General features: G+C 41.7%; 1 protein-coding gene across 7 annotated transcripts in view; it reads left to right on the top strand.

Moving 5' to 3' along the window:
- The first annotated feature begins 997 nt into the window (after nucleotides 1–997).
- Nucleotides 998–20,239, top strand: part of LOC114306957 (MOB kinase activator-like 1A) — an 85,936-nt gene continuing 66,694 nt past the window's right edge. The window contains exons 1-5 of one of the 7 annotated variants that reach the window (XM_082903688.1): nucleotides 1,060–1,530; nucleotides 3,388–3,466; nucleotides 4,136–4,301; nucleotides 8,924–9,071; nucleotides 9,266–9,372. The gene's annotated coding sequence lies outside the window, so the exon portion shown is untranslated. Of the gene's footprint in view, nucleotides 1,531–3,300; nucleotides 3,467–4,135; nucleotides 4,302–8,270; nucleotides 8,375–8,923; nucleotides 9,072–9,265; nucleotides 9,373–20,239 lie in introns of all 7 variants that reach the window. The other 6 variants (XM_082903685.1, XM_082903690.1, XM_082903689.1 and 3 more) reach the window with 6 other exon arrangements.

The raw sequence follows: 20,239 nt of genomic DNA, 5'->3' as shown, positions 1-20,239 counted from the left end.
ACTAGTTCGTGGGAGAGTTGGAGAGAGAGAGAGGGACTGGAGCAAGAGAAGGGACAGAGCTTTGATTTTGAGTTGAGACTCTACTTAATTTTAGAAATCTTTTGATTCAAGTGGATAGTGAGTGGTTATTGTTCTTCATCTATACAGTAGTGCTTCACAAATCAGCCCTTGATGATGATGATGAACATTCCTTGTTCAAGTCAGCCATGGAAGACCTTCTGTCACTGATTTCCTCCGCCGATCCCCATGTCCGTTGATCGGATCTGCTAATTTTGTTGCTCACTTTGATTTTGATGATGATGATGATACAGATCTGAATCAATCTTTGGTGCTCGCACTATGGGATCTGTAAATATACATATATGCATATAGAAACACATATCTAAATCAATCTTTTGATGATGATGATAAAGATCTGAATCAATTTTATTATCGAATCGATTTAATCTTCTTCGCAGGGTCTGTAAATATATATATAGATATATATATGCATATAGAAATACATATCTAGATCAATCTTTTGATGATGATGATACAAATCTGAATCAATCTTATTATCGATGAATCGATTTAATCTTTTGAAGCCTCTTTCTTATTTTTTTCACGGGTTTTCTTCAGTCTTTTGATGATGATGATGATACATATCTGAATCAATTTTATTATTGAATCAATTTAATCTTATTTTTTATTTATTTAGATTTCACAAATCAAAATCCATGATAATGATACAGTTTGAAACCTCTTTCTCATTCCATTCACATTTTTTCTTCAATCTTTTGATGATGATGATACAGATCTGAAACAATCTTATTATTGAATTGATTTAATCTTCTTTTTTATTTATTTAGATCTCATAAATTAAAATCCATGATGATGATACAGTTTGAAACATATTTCTCATTTCGTTCATGTTTTTTCTTTTTTCTTTTTTCTTCATTATTCTTATTTTTTTATAATTTTCTCCCATCAAAACGACAAGAATTAATCTCAACCTTTCATTCTATCAGATCCATCTCACGTATCAGATCCATCTATCTCATTCACTCTAGGGATCACTCTGGAGGAACCTAACCCTAACGCAACGCCCCTAACCCTGACGCCCTAAATTGTTATTGTTTTGTATCCTCCCAACCCAACAACGGCTACATTCACCACCGCCCCCGCCCCCGTCCAACGGTACATTTCTCTCACAAAATTGCAACGGAGACAAAGTTCCTCTTACATCTTTCTATTCTCCTCTCTCCTCTCTCCTCATTACGATTTCCTATCGCTCTCTGAAAAGTTTTGGTTAGGGTTTCTCTCTCTTTCTCTCTCTCTCTAGAATGAGCGGTACTGTGAGAGCCCCTCCACCTCCTCCTTAAGCCGCCGGGCCAGTTTGGTTGAGAGGAAATCGCTTCTTCCTGCTGTGGCGGCATCCACCCCACCCAGATGTCGTCTGCGCTGATTCAGCGGCTGGGGATTGGGATTGGGAGGTCACGGCTTAGGTCGAGGGATTTCAAGAACATGTCCATTTTCGCCACAATTGACAAGGTTAGTAATTTTACATACATCATACGTGCTATATATTTACATATATACATATTAATTGTGCCAAATTTAGTTGTTTGAATTCTCAACTTATATCTGTAGAATTTGATTCTCTCTGTGTTATATATTCATTTTTGTGTTCAATTTGGCTTCTAAATTAGACTATTCCAAGGATGAGAATGTTGGAGATGGGTTAGTCAGAGGAATGTGAATTCTTAAGTTTTTGCCTTGGAAATTTAATACACGTCCCGAGAGTGCCCTAATTTTCCCTTCCTCCCTTTTCATGCCCAATGATTTTCCTATCTCCTCTAACTTTGCCGAGTCAGAGAATTGGGCATCATTTTTTTCGAACTCTTCGGTCGCACTGTCCTGCCCCTGTTCTTGCTCTGTTTTGTCTCTGATGCACTCTTCATCTGCACCTGAAAAAGTTCAACAGAAGAAGATATATATTCCAAGGATGCATAAAAAAAATCATCTACTTTGAATACTACCAAATTTTTTATTCTTCTGATAAAAATAATATTAACTTCCATCTAAAGAAGATTGATTCTGATGCCATTGTTATTGTTGTTTTGCAAGGTATTAGTATAACTTACTTTCATTAGGCAATTACATCAAATTTGAAACTTATTGCCTAAATAGATGCATGTATGTATGTGTGACAACATAATGTGATTGATCAAAATAATAATAAAAAATAAAAATAAATAAAAAAAACCCAAAAATTAATTAATTTGAAGTTCATTTTATTTTAATATTTGAAACGCGGGAAATGGGCTATACCGCAGGAAATGGTGCCTGAAATGGAGTCATCCTCCTTTGAGTCCAAGGAGGAAGAGACTTTCCCATGCTGTTTCTTCAGTGCACTTTTAACCTCCATGAGAATCTCCATTTGTTTTTTCAATTACATATGTACATATTAATTGTGCCAAATTAAGTTGTTTGAATTCTCAACTTGTATCTGTAGAATTTGTGTGAAAGTATCCTTTTCAAGTAATTTGTATAGAAGCATGGTTTAATTTTTCAGGTAATTGGTTTTTATCGGTTTATCTTTGAAAACATGCCAATTTATTCTTTAAATTGGCATGGATAGAAGCATGGTTTTATCGCCTCTGCTTTAAATTTATTCTTTCTTGAGCTTCTTGTACTCTCCATCAATGCCCGATGCGCGAAACTGTATGAATGTGGTTAATAAATGTGAGGGGACAAAAGAGCAGTATTTTAGCTCTCCAATACTTGTAGCATTCTTATTTGTAAAAGACCCCATTAGAATGAAATGGAAACTTCAATTGAAGAGTGGTTTGTTTTATTGTTATATGGTTGGGATTTACTTAGAGAGAACAAATTTTGAAGAATTCAGGGAGACGAAGAATTGGGGAAGAAACATTAAATTGGCTTTTTGTTAAGCACCTTAAGCAGTTGCTGATATGACGTACTGGCACCTCTGGAATATCTTCTGATTTTTGGTCATTTGTAAAATGAGAGGAGTATTGATGGCCTATGGTGGTGTAGAGTTGATGCTGGTGGGAGGAATAGTTGATTTTCTCTGTGTAAATTTGAATGGTTTAGTTCAGCTTTGTATTTCTCTATATTTCTCTATATATCTATCAATATATCTCACGTTTTTCGTCCTTGTCTTTTCAGTAATGTTTGGTTCATTTCAATTTGACCTTGTAGTTTTCTTTGTTTATGAGATAGTATGAGCCACCTTTACATTTATTTTGGAGTTTGTTGTAATCTGATGTATAATCATTTGAAATTTTGTTTTGACAGTCTAGAGATGTTTGCTATATCTCTTCAAGAATAATGTTGAGATGTCTATCACAAAGTTGAGTTATTGAAATTCTTTTATTTTTTTAGGCATGATATGGAGGCTACGTATTTTGATGAAGGTGTTAGATCAGCAAAACGAAAGTAGTTGGAAGAGAAATTGCTGCAAGTAATGCCTCCTTATGGCTGTGTGTAAAATTTTGAATTTTTATACCATTTATTGTTCTAACGATGAGGGAAGTATCACAATCATGTATAGCTGGAAGATGGCTGGAATCTGTGTCCAATATGCATTTAGAGGATATAGAAAACTGAGGTTAATGAATGATCTGATTGAGATTTGTAATCTTGGTATCTGAGTTCACTGCTGGAATTGGCCTACCACTTTTTGACATTAACTTAAATAAAACATTTATATGTACAACATTTATCATCACTTGTTTGTGTAGAGACATCGTCTCATAACATGACACCCAGATTTTTGAACAGTGCATAAAGAAGAAAAACTGCACCTTAAGTGGTCTGATTAGATAGGGATTTTACAAAAAGAGGCTGTTGTTTGTCCTCGTGGCCCATGCTCGATGCCGTTCCTATACAACATTTCTTTTTGAAAATATTGTTTTTGGTAATTTAATTTAAGACTCCCTCTCCTATTAAGCTCATAGAGGGAGAGGACTTGATTACTTGAGCTTCTCATCTGTAGAGGCTCTTGATACTACCAGGTCACAAGGTCACTGGTAAATTCTGATTGTTTCCTTGTATAATATTTTGATACATGGAAGCTGTTATTTATCAATTTATATTCCCTTTCCTCATTGCTTGTCTCCTGATTTTTCAGCTTGTTCATCCGGCCTACCAATCCATGTTAGGACACATAAGGTCGGGAACTCTGGATAGATTCAAAGACGCATTTCATAAAGCTTTAAATAGAGGGGATGAGTTTTCTGTAGCTGCTTGTGATTGCACTGAATCTTTCACGTCTCTATTTGATGAAGGATGTGCAGGTATGGTTACTGATTTCACTATGTCATTTACAACTGTGAAATAAAAGGGTTTTGATTTGCCAGTTTTAGATTTGTTTATTATCTGATTTGGTTTTTGTTTCAATAATTACTCATTTTATACCAATAATTCCACTCCTTTATTTATGTCAATTCTATTTTATTTTACAAATGCTATTGCTGCGATATGGGGGAAAAAAAGTGTTATAAAATAACATACTTCGCGGGAAGGGAATGTAATTTATGTTTAACACAATATTAGGGTTTAGGTTTCTGTGTACAAACTTTGTCAGCCTGAAAGGCTTCTTGTTCTTATTTGATTTTCATCAATATGGTTCATAATTACATAATTTTATGGCTCTTTAATCTCCACTATCCTTAATTACCATTATCAGTAATAGGGGTACTGCTATTTTAATTCAGATTGGTGATAAGATAATAGAAGTCCCTGGTTAATTTAAATATATAGGGGATTGCCAGTGAAGCATTTATATCATACTCATCCTCGGCACCAGTTTTTTAGCACAGTTTATGATGCATGTGTTAAAGTAGAAATATTTTTGTTTGTTTAGGCAGGTACAAAAAGATTATTTACCTTATGATTGCTTTTGAAAGTGAACTTATGCTTCAACATATTCTATGAAACTATAGTTTGCATTGCTTTCATTTTAACTGCAGGCAAGTTTCACTTACGAGAATTTTCAAAGCATTTTTCTTATTGATGGTTTGTGAGAAGTTTTGGGTGTGTTTGGTTTGTGTTTTGTGATAAATTTTCAAAAAAAATTTGGGGAGAGAGTTTAGAATTTTTTTTGGCTTGTTTGGTTGTGTATTTTGAAAATAGTTATAGAGTTTGGGATGATTTGATATTTTGTTGTAGTTGAGTAGATGTGTGTGAGAGAAAAAAGTGATTAAGGAGAGAGGAGAGAGAAAAAGTGATTGATTGATGTGTAGGAGAGTGACAAACAAAATTTTGAAATTTTTTCTCAAAAATTGTATCTTGAGATACAAACCAAACAAGCCCTTTACGATTTGTTGAATTCTCAACTTGTATCTGTAGAATTTGTGTGAAAAGTAATTTTTTCTTTCTTTGTGTCTGAAGGCAGTTTGCAAATATCTTTTATCTATGTCTTGGCTGTTTAATTATCAGTGTTAAGTATTTAAGAGCTTGTTTAGTACATGATGTACATCGAATTCTGTTCTTTTATTTTTTTAGCAAGAGAAAAAAAGCTCGAGATATATATTGCATGAGAAGAACAACATGCTTTGTCCTCTTTTTGATAACGAAGTCTATTTATTTCATCCATGAAAGCCATTGACTTCCATTCTTAAATGAATGATCAAGTTATGTTGGCTTTTATTAGTGGGAGTTTTCAGAGGCCAACTGTTAATGGTGGACTGCATGTGCCTTTGTTACTGATTTGTCTGATGTAACTTATGCTGTATTTCCATTTGCATATGAAGTTGGCAACTAAGATGTAGTGACTTGTGACTCCTCATCCTTGTGTTGTTTCGTAAATAATCCCACATTTGGCATTGCAAAAGTTGCTCAGAATAGCTAATCCCACGTGACCCTTTTACCACCTACATATGAGGGATAACTCTTTTGCATGTGAATGACTAAAATGCCTTTGCCTGGCTTACACATTCGGGGGTATTTATTTGCCTAATCCAAACCGAAATCAAACATAGCCGGTGTAAAGTGGTGACTGTGCTCCTTTTTTTGGCACCTTTCTAATACATTTACTTGTCAAAAAAAAAAAAGAGAAGAAGAAAGAGGAAGAAAGAAATGGGCTGGAGTCTGCAGTGATTTATTTTGGGTGATGCATCTAGGAGCACAACAGGAGAATCCTTAATGGAGGTGTAGTTTTTATTTTGGAGTCGAAACATTTGATATTGAGCCCTTTTTGGGATTACTATTAGGAATCTCTCTCTCTCTCTCTCTCTCTCTATCTCTCTCTCTCTCTTTTGATAAATACTATTCGGAATCTCTTTCTTTTGTTTCTTGATTGATTTGCCGGAAGAATTTAGCTTATGGGTTGATATATAGTTTGGCCTTTTTCCTCTTATGTAATTTTTGCCCGGGATTTCTCCTTATGTCTCGTTCTGGATTTTATCTACAAGGAAGAGGAAAATTCTCCTTCATTATTCCCCCTTGAGATACAACATGAACAAAATAAAGTTGGTTGTCTTAAGGCTGGTCATGTTGAATTCTCAGACTATTTAATCTTGGATTAGAAAACTAAGGTTGTCATTGATTTAGTAGTACGTACTGGAGGGCCAACACCAATCAGTATATTGGCTAACAAGAATTTGAATCAAATGGAAATTGATTGGATGGGATTTTGGTGTGCTGAGAAGTTGATGTACAAATGCCTAGGAGGACTAGCTCCAACCTTCAAAATCACAATTGAAGAAACAATACCTATTGGGAGCAAATATCAATCATTTTATTCCTCCTTTGTGTCTGCTTAGCAAAATCATAGAAGAAATAATAATACATATTGGGAGCAACTAGAATGGAAAGAACCCTCCTTGTGTGACTTGACTGACTGCTTAGCAAAATCATAGAAGAAAAAATACATATGAAAGCAAGTCAAATCCAAACAAAGTATAAAGAAAAATCTTAGCCACAACATATCCAATTTTTTATAGGATAACTTTTGACTTGAAGGATAGCTAAATTGAAAGAAAAAATCTTCCATTGTATGAAAATTGTGAGTTTTCAATCAACTTTGTTTCCATCTGTTAAAAAACTGAGATCTCAAGTGGAAGCAGACACCCAATCTCTAGGGATTTTCATGGCTCGAGCAGTGGCCAACGATTTTGCAAAGTCTAAGGTGGTTTTAACTTGGATTTTGGATGGGATTGGTCTTCAAGTCATGTCATTTATAAATACTCGTTCCATCCCCAACTGTTTGTCAATTGTCAGCATTCATGCCTTTTAGTAGGGTCAATAAATAATGTATTTTTTTCCCTACAAATTGAAAGAAAGAATAAATAAAAAAACATAGATTATTTTTTTGGGATGTTTGGAATAGTTAAAATGGACCAGCAATTTCGTACGGGAGGAGAATTAAACTAGTTGTAACCAAAATAAATTTGTCAAATAAGAGAAGCATCCATATTCGCTTGCACTATCAATTGATTAATATGCGTTTTACATCACTTTAATACATTTCAAGTTTGTTTTGGTGATTTCCTAGTCAATGGTGGATCGCGTTTAATTTGTGGTGAATTCATAGAGTATCATGGATGCTTGATACTCTACCAACCATTCAGGAACAAACATCACCGATTTCCAGTGGTATAAGAAACACGCTAACAAGTTTTAGGATTCAACACCTAAGGCACATGAACTGGGTTAGGGTTGGGGGTGGTTTCTATTTTTTTTTCCCCTTACATTGTGAATTGGTTGGCTACGGGATCCTGTGGTTTTTGTCCGTTTTGATTTTCAAGAGGAAGAAGGAAAAAAAAAAAAAAAGGGAATCCTTTTGTGTGTCTAATTGATTATTATATTGATTGCAGAATTGATTGGCATAAAGCAAATTTGTACTGGTTTAATTGAATAAAATGAACAATTCATAATCTCTGTCATGTTATGTTATCAATCCTAAGCAAATTCTTTTCCATTTTGAGGGTTAAATCTCCTCTAGACCTTATTCAAGTGCCAAACAACATTTTAAGTGTGAAGCATTAGCACTTTATCTGAATCACTAGATCTTTACCATTGTCAAATTAATTTTTTATTTGAAATGTTACTGCAATAGTCGTTTGACCAAAAGATGTGAAATAAAACCCTGTTTATAGATAAGAGCTTATTAGGGTTATATTTTAAGCCTGGCTAAAAAAGATTTATACAAGTCAACTAAAATTTGGGATATACGTAGATCATGGGATATACGTAGATTTTGTTCCCTAGGAATGGCACTGTATAGTTACCAAAAAGCATGACATTTTGCATTTCAACTGCAGGAAACTTTCACCAGAGTAAATGTTCCCAAAGAGTGGTTGCGATGATTTTTTCCACGGCGAAGCATGGCTGGTATTAAGGGCGATACATGTTAGATTAGCACAATGTAAGAATGGAGTTAATAATAAAGACTTCCTTTAGGAAAAACTAAACCTAGGTGTTGGTCAGCATGCAAACGGAAGGCTGTATATCACAAGACTTTAATCCTAAAGTATCAAAATCGATAAGACCTAAAGCACATTCCTACTACATCAAGTGTTTTGGGAAGGGTGAGATTAGAAATCAGAAAGAAAATTCATTTTACTTTTTTGGTTAGGTAAAATTCATTTTACTTATAGTTAAAAGAGATTGAAATTTTGAAAGTACAGGTTTTCTTTTGATTTGTATCATTATCGTTGTCATGATGATTGCACCAGCATTACATTAGATAGCAGGATTGGCTGTGGTACGCCATCACTGCCGCCACTCCATCACCATCATGATTTCATCAACTATTGGAATAGTTTCTATTTACACCTTGAGATTCATTAAATTATTGTGAACTATAGCAGTTCAATGTCAACTTAATGTTTAACTGTGAATTGCCTCTATTTATTTCTTCATTTTATTGATTACTATTATTAGTTTTTTTTTTTGATTTTTTCTTTTCATGTAGACATGGCGTAAAACAGTTGACAGGGCTTCAAAGGTCTTCTTGGAGATGCATTACAACTGGCACAAGCGCTTGACAAATGATATTGCTTAGACCATGCTATTTCACACTGGAAATTTTTATCAGACCTGGGGTGTTGTTGGGAAGGAAGGTTTGGCCCTTGTGCACTACTAGCGTCTAACTTATATTTACTTATTCTTGTATATGTATTTTATCACCACAACAAAATAATTGTTATATTTTGTGTCATACAAATTAAGTTTTTTGCCCTCAAAGTTGTCTTTTATGGAGCTGTGTGATTTAAATTGGTAATCCAATTTTCCCATTATGATTTATAAAATCCAGTAAACATTTTGCTGTGGAAATTTTTATTTGACCTGGCGTGTGGTGGAAGGAAAGCTTGGTCCTTGTGCGCTTCTAGCATCCAACTTATATTTACTATTCTTGTATAGGTATTTGTATCACCACAACGAAATAATTGTTGTATTTTGTGTCATATAAATTAAGTTCTGCCCTCAAAGTTGTCTTTTATGGAGCTGTGTGTGACTTTAATTTGATTATCCACTTTTCCCATTCTGAATTATAAAATCCAGTAAACATTTTGTTGTTGGTAAGCAATATTGATCTTGTGACAACCCTGTTAATTATTGGTTTTGAATGTTATTTAAGTACTTTGTGTGAATTTGAATGCTTATTATGTGTTTAATATGATTTTTAGGTTCATATCTGTTAACCATAGGAATATCTGTTGTGATTTCGGTTATAATCTGAAATTGAAGGCCTTAATGACGTCAGAAGTTTGATTAAAATTTGATTCAGATTAAATCAATGAAATTAAGCCTTGATTAATTAGTCTTAAGCTCTATTTAACTAATTTGATCCCTAATTAAGGCCCTAAACTAATCTATGAGAAATATTAATTAATCTCATTTCGACACAAAATCTGCTGACAATTAAGTTTAGAGAGAGAGGAAACTCAATTTTAGAGAGAAGAGCTTGGAAGCTTGGAATTTTGCTTGAGACTTGAAGAATTGAGGAAGACAACTTAAGAAATTGCTAGAATTAGTGTTCTTGAAGACTTTAGGTATGTGTTTAATTTCGAATTCATGAACTGAAGTCGAAAAATGTACTTTTTTCACACTTAAGCTTTAAAATAGTCCATCGGGGGCCAAAATCGTGTAACGGTCATGAGAAGTCCCGGGGAACACCTCAAACACTTCAGGGGTACCAATGTAAGTTGTGAAAACTTACGGAACTAGCTAGGGACTTCCGGTTTGAAAACTATGTCAAAAAATGCACTTTTCAATCACTTAAACTTGAAACGAGTCCCGTGCTAGCTCCGTAAGTCTCCGCAACTTGCCTTGGACCCTCCCGAGGTGTTTGGGGCATTTCCCGGTCCTTCTCGTGACTGTTACACGGTTTTACCCCCCCCGGTGTCCTATTTCCAAGCTTAAGTGTGGAAAAAGTGTCTCTTTCCAACTTAGTTTTCAAATCGGGAGTCCCGTGCTAGTTCTGTAAGTTTTCACAGCTCGCGTTGGTCACACCCGAGGTGTTTGAGGTGTTCCCGCCCCTCCTTGCGACTGTTACATGTTTTTGGCCCCCCGATGGCCTACTTCCAAGTTTAAGTGTTAGAAAGTGTATTTTCTGACCTAGTTTTCAAATCGAGAGTCCCGCGCCTGCTTTTTAAGTTTTCACAACTCAAATTGGTCCCTCCTGAGATGTTCGAGGTGTTTCCCGCGCCTTCTCGTGATTGTTACACGATTTCGGCCGCCGAGGCCTATTCTCAAGCTTAAGTGTGAAAAAAGTACCTTTTCCGACCCAATTTTCAAACCGGAAGTCCCGCGCTAGTTCCGTAAGTTTCCACAACTTGCATTGGTGTCTCCCGAGGTGTTGAAGGTGTTCCACGGGCCTTCTCGGGACTGTTACAGGATTTTGGGGGGCCCCCGATGGTCGGTTTTCAAACTTAAGTGTTTAGGAAGTGCATCTCTTGACTTAGTTTTCAGACCGAGAGTCCCATGCGAGTTCCGTAAGATTTCACAACTCATGTTGGTCATTTCCTAGGTGGTTGAGGTGTTCACCGGACCATCTCTTGACTGTCATATGATTTTTGCCTCCCGATGGACTATTTTCAAGTTTAGGTACGAGAAAAGTGCCGTTTCGGACCTAGTTTTCAAACCGGGAGCCCCGTGCTAGTTCCGTAAGTTTTCACAACTTACATTGGCCCCTCCCGGGGTGTTTGACGTGTTCCCCGGACCTTCTCGTGACTTTTACACAATTTTGGCACCCGACGGCTTATTTTCGAACTTAAGTTTGAAAAAAGTGCATTTTTTGATTTAGTTCTCAGACTGAGAGTCCCGTGCTAGTTCCGTAAGTCTCCGCAACTTACCTCGGAACCTCCCCGAGGTGTTTAGGGCATTTCCCGGTCCTTCTCGTGACTGCTACACGGTTTTAGCCGCCCCGGTGTCCTATTTCCAAGCTTAAGTTTGGAAAAAGTGTCTCTTTCCAACTTAGTTTTCAAATCGGGAGTCCCGTGCTAGTTCCTTAAGTTTTCACAGCTTGCGTTGGTCACACTCGAGGTGTTTGAGGTGTTCCCGGCCCTCCTTGCGACTGTTACATGATTTTGGCCCCCCGATGGCTTACTTCCAAGCTTAAGCGTTAGAAAAGTGTATTTTCTGACCTAGTTTTCAAATCGAGAGTCCCGCGCCTGTTCTTTAAGTTTTCACAACTCAAATTGGTCCCTCCTGAGATGTTCGAGGTGTTTCCCGGGCCTTCTCGTGACTGTTACACGATTTGGGCCCGCCGAGCCCTATTCTCAAGCTTGAGTGTGGAAAAAGTACCTTTTCCGACCTAGTTTTCAAACGGGGAGTCCCGCGCTAGTTCCATAAGTTTCCACAACTTGCATTGGTGTCTCCCGAGGTGTTACGGGCCTTCTCGGGACTGTTACAGGTTTTTGGGGGGCCCCCGATGGCTAGTTTTCAAACTTAAGTGTTTAGGAAGTGCATCTCTTGACTTAGTTTTCAGACCGGGAGTCCCATGCGAGTTCCGTAAGTTTCCACAGGTTTTGTTGGTCATTCCCTAGGTGTTCGAGGTGTTCCCCGGACCTTCTCTTGACTGTCACACGATTTTTGCCTCTCGATGGACTATTTTCAAGCTTATGTACGAGAAAAGTGCCGTTTCGGACTTAGTTTTCAAACCGGGAGTCCCGTGCTAGTTCCGTAAGTTTTCACAACTTACATTGGTCCCTCCCGGGGTGTTTGACGTGTTCCGCGGGCCTTCTCGTGACTGTTACACGATTTTGGCCCCCGACGGCTTATTTTCGAGCTTAAGTTTGAAAAAAGTGCATTTTTTGATTTAGTTCTCAGACCGAGAGTCCCGTGCTAGTCCCGTAAGTCTCCGCAACTTATCTCGGACCCTCCGGAGATGTTTGGGGCATTTCCCGGTCCTTCTCGTGACTGTTACACGGTTTTAGCCACCCCGGTGTCCTATTTCCAAGCTTAAGTTTGGAAAAAGTGTCTCTTTCCAACTTAGTTTTCAAACCGGGAGTCCCGTGCTAGTTCCTTAAGTTTTCACAGCTTGCGTTGGTTGGTCACACCTGAGGTGTTTGAGGTGTTCCCGGCCCTCCTTGCGACTGTTACATGATTTTGGCCCCCCGATGGCTTACTTCAAAGCTTAAGCGTTAGAAAAGTGTATTTTCTGACCTAGTTTTCAAATCGAGAGTCCCGCACCTGGTCTTTAAGTTTTCACAACTCAAATTGGTCCCTCCTGAGATGTTCGAGGTGTTTCCCGGGCCTTCTCGTGATTGTTACACGATTTGGGCCCGCCGAGCCCTATTCTCAAGCTTAAGTGTGAAAAAAGTACCTTTTCCGACCTAGTTTTCAAACCAGAAGTCCCGCGCTAGTTCCGTAAGTTTCCATAACTTGCATTGGTGTCTCCCGAGGGGTTGGAGGTGTTCCACGGGCCTTCCCGGGACTGTTACAGGATTTTGGGGGCCCCCGATGGCCTGTTTTCAAACTTAAGTATTTAGGAAGTGCATCTCTTGACTTAGTTTTCAGATCGGGAGGCCCATGCGAGTTCCGTAAGTTTCCACAGCTCACGTTGGTCATTCCCTAGGTGTTCGTGGTGTTCGTCGGACATTCTCTTGACTGTCGCACGATTTTTGCCCCCCGACGGACTATTTTCAAGCTTAGGTGCGAGAAAAGCTCCGTTTCGGACTTAGTTTTCAAACCGGGAGACCCGTGCTAGTTCCGTAAGTTTTCACAACTTACATTGGTCTCTCCCGAGGTGTTTGACGTGTTCCCCGGGTCTTCTCGTTACTGTTAGCCCCCGACGGCTTATTTTCGAGCTTAAGTTTGAAAAAAGTGCATTTTTTGATTTAGTTCTCAGACCGAGAGTCCCGTGCTAGTTCCGTAAGTCTGCGCAACTTACCTCGGACCCTCCCCGAGGTGTTTGGGGCATTTCCCGGTCCTTCTCGTGACTGTTACACGGTTTTAGCCGCCCCGGTGTCCTATTTCCAAGCTTAAGTTTGGAAAAAGTGTCTCTTTCCAACTTAGTTTTCAAACCGGGAGTCCCGTGCTAGTTCCTTAAGTTTTCACAGCTTGCGTTGGTCACACCCGAGGTGTTTGACGTGTTCCCGGCCCTCCTTGCGACTGTTACATGATTTTGGCCCCCCGATGGCTTACTTCCAAGCTTAAGCGTTAGAAAAGTGTATTTTCTGACCTAGTTTTCAAATCGAGAGTCCCGCGCCTGTTCTTTAAGTTTTCACAACTCAAATTGGTCCCTCCTGAGATGTTCGAGGTGTTTCGCGGGCCTTCTCGTGACTGTTACACGATTTGGGCCCGCCGAGCCCTATTCTCAAGCTTGAGTGTGGAAAAAGTACCTTTTCCGACCTAGTTTTCAAACGGGGAGTCCCGCGCTAGTTCCGTAAGTTTCCACAACTTGCATTGGTGTCTCCCGAGGTGTTGGAGGTGTTCCTCGGGCCTTCTCGGGACTGTTACAGGTTTTTGGGGGGCCCCCGATGGCTAGTTTTCAAACTTAAGTGTTTAGGAAGCGCATCTCTTGACTTAGTTTTCAGACCGGGAGTCCCATGCGAGTTCCGTAAGTTTCCACAGGTTTTGTTGGTCATTCCCTAGGTGTTCGAGGTGTTCCCCGGACCTTCTCTTGACTGTCACACGATTTTTGCCTCTCGATGGACTATTTTCAAGCTTATGTACGAGAAAAGTGCCGTTTCGGACTTAGTTTTCAAACCGGGAGTCCCGTGCTAGTTCCGTAAGTTTTCACAACTTACATTGGTCCCTCCCGGGGTGTTTGACGTGTTCCGCGGGCCTTCTCGTGACTGTTACACGATTTTGGCCCCCGACGGCTTATTTTCGAGCTTAAGTTTGAAAAAAGTGCATTTTTTGATTTAGTTCTCAGACCGAGAGTCCCGTGCTAGTTCCGTAAGTCTGCGCAACTTACCTCGGACCCTCCCCGAGGTGTTTGGGGCATTTCCCGGTCCTTCTCGTGACTGTTACACGGTTTTAGCCGCCCCGGTGTCCTATTTCCAAGCTTAAGTTTGGAAAAAGTGTCTCTTTCCAACTTAGTTTTCAAACCGGGAGTCCCGTGCTAGTTCCTTGAGTTTTCACAGCTTGCGTTGGTCACACCCGAGGTGTTTGAGGTGTTCCCGGCCCTCCTTGCGACTGTTACATGATTTTGGCCCCCCGATGGCTTACTTCCAAGCTTAAGCGTTAGAAAAGTGTATTTTCTGACCTAGTTTTCAAATCGAGAGTCCCGCGCCTGTTCTTTAAGTTTTCACAACTCAAATTGGTCCCTCCTGAGATGTTCGAGGTGTTTCGCGGGCCTTCTCGTGACTGTTACACGATTTGGGCCCGCCGAGCCCTATTCTCAAGCTTGAGTGTGGAAAAAGTACCTTTTCCGACCTAGTTTTCAAACGGGGAGTCCCGCGCTAGTTCCGTAAGTTTCCACAACTTGCATTGGTGTCTCCCGAGGTGTTGGAGGTGTTCCACGGGCCTTCTCGGGACTGTTACAGGTTTTTGGGGGGCCCCCGATGGCTAGTTTTCAAACTTAAGTGTTTAGGAAGTGCATCTCTTGACTTAGTTTTCAGACCGGGAGTCCCATGCGAGTTCCGTAAGTTTCCACAGGTTTTGTTGGTCATTCCCTAGGTGTTCGAGGTGTTCCCCGGACCTTCTCTTGACTGTCACATGATTTTTGCCTCTCGATGGACTATTTTCAAGCTTATGTACGAGAAAAGTGCCGTTTCGGACTTAGTTTTCAAACCGGGAGTCCCGTGCTAGTTCCGTAAGTTTTCACAACTTACATTGGTCCCTCCTGGGGTGTTTGACGTGTTCCGCGGGCCTTCTCGTGACTGTTACACGATTTTGGCCCCCGACGGCTTATTTTCGAGCTTAAGTTTGAAAAAAGTGCATTTTTTGATTTAGTTCTCAGACCGAGAGTCCCGTGCTAGTCCCGTAAGTCTCCGCAACTTATCTCGGACCCTCCCCGAGGTGTTTGGGGCATTTCCCGGTCCTTCTCGTGACTGTTACACGGTTGTAGCCGCCCCGGTGTCCTATTTCCAAGCTTAAGTTTGGAAAAAGTGTCTCTTTCCAACTTAGTTTTCAAACCGGGAGTCCCGTGCTAGTTCCTTAAGTTTTCACAGCTTGCGTTGGTTGGTCACACCTGAGGTGTTTGAGGTGTTCCCGGCCCTCCTTGCGACTGTTACATGATTTTGGCCCCCCGATGGCTTACTTCAAAGCTTAAGCGTTAGAAAAGTGTATTTTCTGACCTAGTTTTCAAATCGAGAGTCCCGCACCTGGTCTTTAAGTTTTCACAACTCAAATTGGTCCCTCCTGAGATGTTCGAGGTGTTTCCCGGGCCTTCTCGTGATTGTTACACGATTTGGGCCCGCCGAGCCCTATTCTCAAGCTTAAGTGTGAAAAAAGTACCTTTTCCGACCTAGTTTTCAAACCAGAAGTCCCGCGCTAGTTCCGTAAGTTTCCATAACTTGCATTGGTGTCTCCCGAGGGGTTGGAGGTGTTCCACGGGCCTTCCCGGGACTGTTACAGGATTTTGGGGGCCCCCGATGGCCTGTTTTCAAACTTAAGTATTTAGGAAGTGCATCTCTTGACTTAGTTTTCAGATCGGGAGGCCCATGCGAGTTCCGTAAGTTTCCACAGCTCACGTTGGTCATTCCCTAGGTGTTCGTGGTGTTCGCCGGACATTCTCTTGACTGTCGCACGATTTTTGCCCCCCGACGGACTATTTTCAAGCTTAGGTGCGAGAAAAGCTCCGTTTCGGACTTAGTTTTCAAACCGGGAGACCCGTGCTAGTTCCGTAAGTTTTCACAACTTACATTGGTCTCTCCCGAGGTGTTTGACGTGTTCCCCGGGTCTTCTCGTTACTGTTAGCCCCCGACGGCTTATTTTCGAGCTTAAGTTTGAAAAAAGTGCATTTTTTGATTTAGTTCTCAGACCGAGAGTCCCGTGCTAGTTCCGTAAGTCTGCGCAACTTACCTCGGACCCTCCCCGAGGTGTTTGGGGCATTTCCCGGTCCTTCTCGTGACTGTTACACGGTTTTAGCCGCCCCGGTGTCCTATTTCCAAGCTTAAGTTTGGAAAAAGTGTCTCTTTCCAACTTAGTTTTCAAACCGGGAGTCCCGTGCTAGTTCCTTAAGTTTTCACAGCTTGCGTTGGTCACACCCGAGGTGTTTGAGGTGTTCCCGGCCCTCCTTGCGACTGTTACATGATTTTGGCCCCCCGATGGCTTACTTCCAAGCTTAAGCGTTAGAAAAGTGTATTTTCTGACCTAGTTTTCAAATCGAGAGTCCCGCGCCTGTTCTTTAAGTTTTCACAACTCAAATTGGTCCCTCCTGAGATGTTCGAGGTGTTTCGCGGGCCTTCTCGTGACTGTTACACGATTTGGGCCCGCCGAGCCCTATTCTCAAGCTTGAGTGTGGAAAAAGTACCTTTTCCGACCTAGTTTTCAAACGGGGAGTCCCGCGCTAGTTCCGTAAGTTTCCACAACTTGCATTGGTGTCTCCCGAGGTGTTGGAGGTGTTCCTCGGGCCTTCTCGGGACTGTTACAGGTTTTTGGGGGGCCCCCGATGGCTAGTTTTCAAACTTAAGTGTTTAGGAAGCGCATCTCTTGACTTAGTTTTCAGACCGGGAGTCCCATGCGAGTTCCGTAAGTTTCCACAGGTTTTGTTGGTCATTCCCTAGGTGTTCGAGGTGTTCGAGGTGTTCCCCGGACCTTCTCTTGACTGTCACACGATTTTTGCCTCTCGATGGACTATTTTCAAGCTTATGTACGAGAAAAGTGCCGTTTCGGACTTAGTTTTCAAACCGGGAGTCCCGTGCTAGTTCCGTAAGTTTTCACAACTTACATTGGTCCCTCCCGGGGTGTTTGACGTGTTCCGCGGGCCTTCTCGTGACTGTTACACGATTTTGGCCCCCGACGGCTTATTTTCGAGCTTAAGTTTGAAAAAAGTGCATTTTTTGATTTAGTTCTCAGACCGAGAGTCCCGTGCTAGTTCCGTAAGTCTGCGCAACTTACCTCGGACCCTCCCCGAGGTGTTTGGGGCATTTCCCGGTCCTTCTCGTGACTGTTACACGGTTTTAGCCGCCCCGGTGTCCTATTTCCAAGCTTAAGTTTGGAAAAAGTGTCTCTTTCCAACTTAGTTTTCAAACCGGGAGTCCCGTGCTAGTTCCTTGAGTTTTCACAGCTTGCGTTGGTCACACCCGAGGTGTTTGAGGTGTTCCCGGCCCTCCTTGCGACTGTTACATGATTTTGGCCCCCCGATGGCTTACTTCCAAGCTTAAGCGTTAGAAAAGTGTATTTTCTGACCTAGTTTTCAAATCGAGAGTCCCGCGCCTGTTCTTTAAGTTTTCACAACTCAAATTGGTCCCTCCTGAGATGTTCGAGGTGTTTCCCGGGCCTTCTCGTGACTGTTACACGATTTGGGCCCGCCGAGCCCTATTCTCAAGCTTGAGTGTGGAAAAAGTACCTTTTCCGACCTAGTTTTCAAACGAGGAGTCCCGCGCTAGTTCCGTAAGTTTCCACAACTAGCATTGGTGTCTCCCGAGGTGTTGGAGGTGTTCCACGGGCCTTCTCGGGACTGTTACAGGTTTTTGGGGGGCCCCCGATGGCTAGTTTTCAAACTTAAGTGTTTAGGAAGTGCATCTCTTGACTTAGTTTTCAGACCGGGAGTCCCATGCGAGTTCCGTAAGTTTCCACAGGTTTTGTTGGTCATTCCCTAGGTGTTCGAGGTGTTCCCCGGACCTTCTCTTGACTGTCACACGATTTTTGCCTCTCGATGGACTATTTTCAAGCTTATGTACGAGAAAAGTGCCGTTTCGGACTTAGTTTTCAAACCGGGAGTCCCGTGCTAGTTCCGTAAGTTTTCACAACTTACATTGGTCCCTCTCGGGGTGTTTGACGTGTTCCGCGGGCCTTCTCGTGACTGTTACACGATTTTGGCCCCCGACGGCTTATTTTCGAGCTTAAGTTTGAAAAAAGTGCATTTTTTGATTTAGTTCTCAGACCGAGAGTCCCGTGCTAGTCCCGTAAGTCTCCGCAACTTATCTCGGACCCTCCCGAGATGTTTGGGGCATTTCCCGGTCCTTCTCGTGACTGTTACACGGTTTTAGCCACCCCGGTGTCCTATTTCCAAGCTTAAGTTTTGAAAAAGTCTCTTTCCAACTTAGTTTTCAAACCGGGAGTCCCGTGCTAGTTCCTTAAGTTTTCACAGCTTGCGTTGGTTGGTCACACCCGAGGTGTTTGAGGTGTTCCCGGCCCTCCTTGCGACTGTTACATGATTTTGGCCCCCCGATGGCTTACTTCCAAGCTTAAGCGTTAGAAAAGTGTATTTTCTGACCTAGTTTTCAAATCGAGAGTCCCGCACCTGGTCTTTAAGTTTTCACAACTCAAATTGGTCCCTCCTGAGATGTTCGAGGTGTTTCCCGGGCCTTCTCGTGATTTTTACACGATTTCGGCCCGCCGAGCCCTATTCTCAAGCTTAAGTGTGAAAAAAGTACCTTTTCCGACCTAGTTTTCAAACCAGAAGTCCCGCGCTAGTTCCGTAAGTTTCCATAACTTGCATTGGTGTCTCCCGAGGGGTTGGAGGTGTTCCACGGGCCTTCCCGGGACTGTTACAGGATTTTGGGGGCCCCCGATGGCCTGTTTTCAAACTTAAGTATTTAGGAAGTGCATCTCTTGACTTAGTTTTCAGATCGGGAGGCCCATGCGAGTTCCGTAAGTTTCCACAGCTCACGTTGGTCATTCCCTAGGTGTTCGTGGTGTTCGCCGGACATTCTCTTGACTGTCGCACGATTTTTGCCCCCCGACGGACTATTTTCAAGCTTAGGTGCGAGAAAAGCTCCGTTTCGGACTTAGTTTTCAAACCGGGAGACCCGTGCTAGTTCCGTAAGTTTTCACAACTTACATTGGTCTCTCCCGAGGTGTTTGACGTGTTCCCCGGGTCTTCTCGTTACTGTTGGCCCCCGACGGCTTATTTTCGAGCTTAAGTTTGAAAAAAGTGCATTTTTTGATTTAGTTCTCAGACCGAGAGTCCCGTGCTAGTTCCGTAAGTCTGCGCAACTTACCTCGGACCCTCCCCGAGGTGTTTGGGGCATTTCCCGGTCCTTCTCGTGACTGTTACACGGTTTTAGCCGCCCCGGTGTCCTATTTCCAAGCTTAAGTTTGGAAAAAGTGTCTCTTTCCAACTTAGTTTTCAAACCGGGAGTCCCGTGCTAGTTCCTTAAGTTTTCACAGCTTGCGTTGGTCACACCCGAGGTGTTTGAGGTGTTCCCGGCCCTCCTTGCGACTGTTACATGATTTTGGCCCCCCGATGGCTTACTTCCAAGCTTAAGCGTTAGAAAAGTGTATTTTCTGACCTAGTTTTCAAATCGAGAGTCCCGCGCCTGTTCTTTAAGTTTTCACAACTCAAATTGGTCCCTCCTGAGATGTTCGAGGTGTTTCCCGGGCCTTCTCGTGACTGTTACACGATTTGGGCCCGCCGAGCCCTATTCTCAAGCTTGAGTGTGGAAAAAGTACCTTTTCCGACCTAGTTTTCAAACGGGGAGTCCCGCGCTAGTTCCGTAAGTTTCCACAACTTGCATTGGTGTCTCCCGAGGGGTTGGAGGTGTTCCACGGGCCTTCTCGGGACTGTTACAGGTTTTTGGGGGGCCCCCGATGGCTAGTTTTCAAACTTAAGTGTTTAGGAAGTGTATCTCTTGACTTAGTTTTCAGACCGGGAGTCCCATGCGAGTTCCGTAAGTTTCCACAGGTTTTGTTGGTCATTCCCTAGGTGTTCGAGGTGTTCCCCGGACCT

Source organism: Camellia sinensis, chromosome 13 (genome assembly GCF_055761805.1).
Source record: "Camellia sinensis isolate YWXY chromosome 13, ASM5576180v1, whole genome shotgun sequence".
NCBI lineage: Eukaryota > Viridiplantae > Streptophyta > Magnoliopsida > Ericales > Theaceae > Camellia > Camellia sinensis.
The sequence above is the reverse complement of the archived record's forward strand: the minus strand, read 5'-3'. Positions and strand labels throughout refer to the sequence as shown.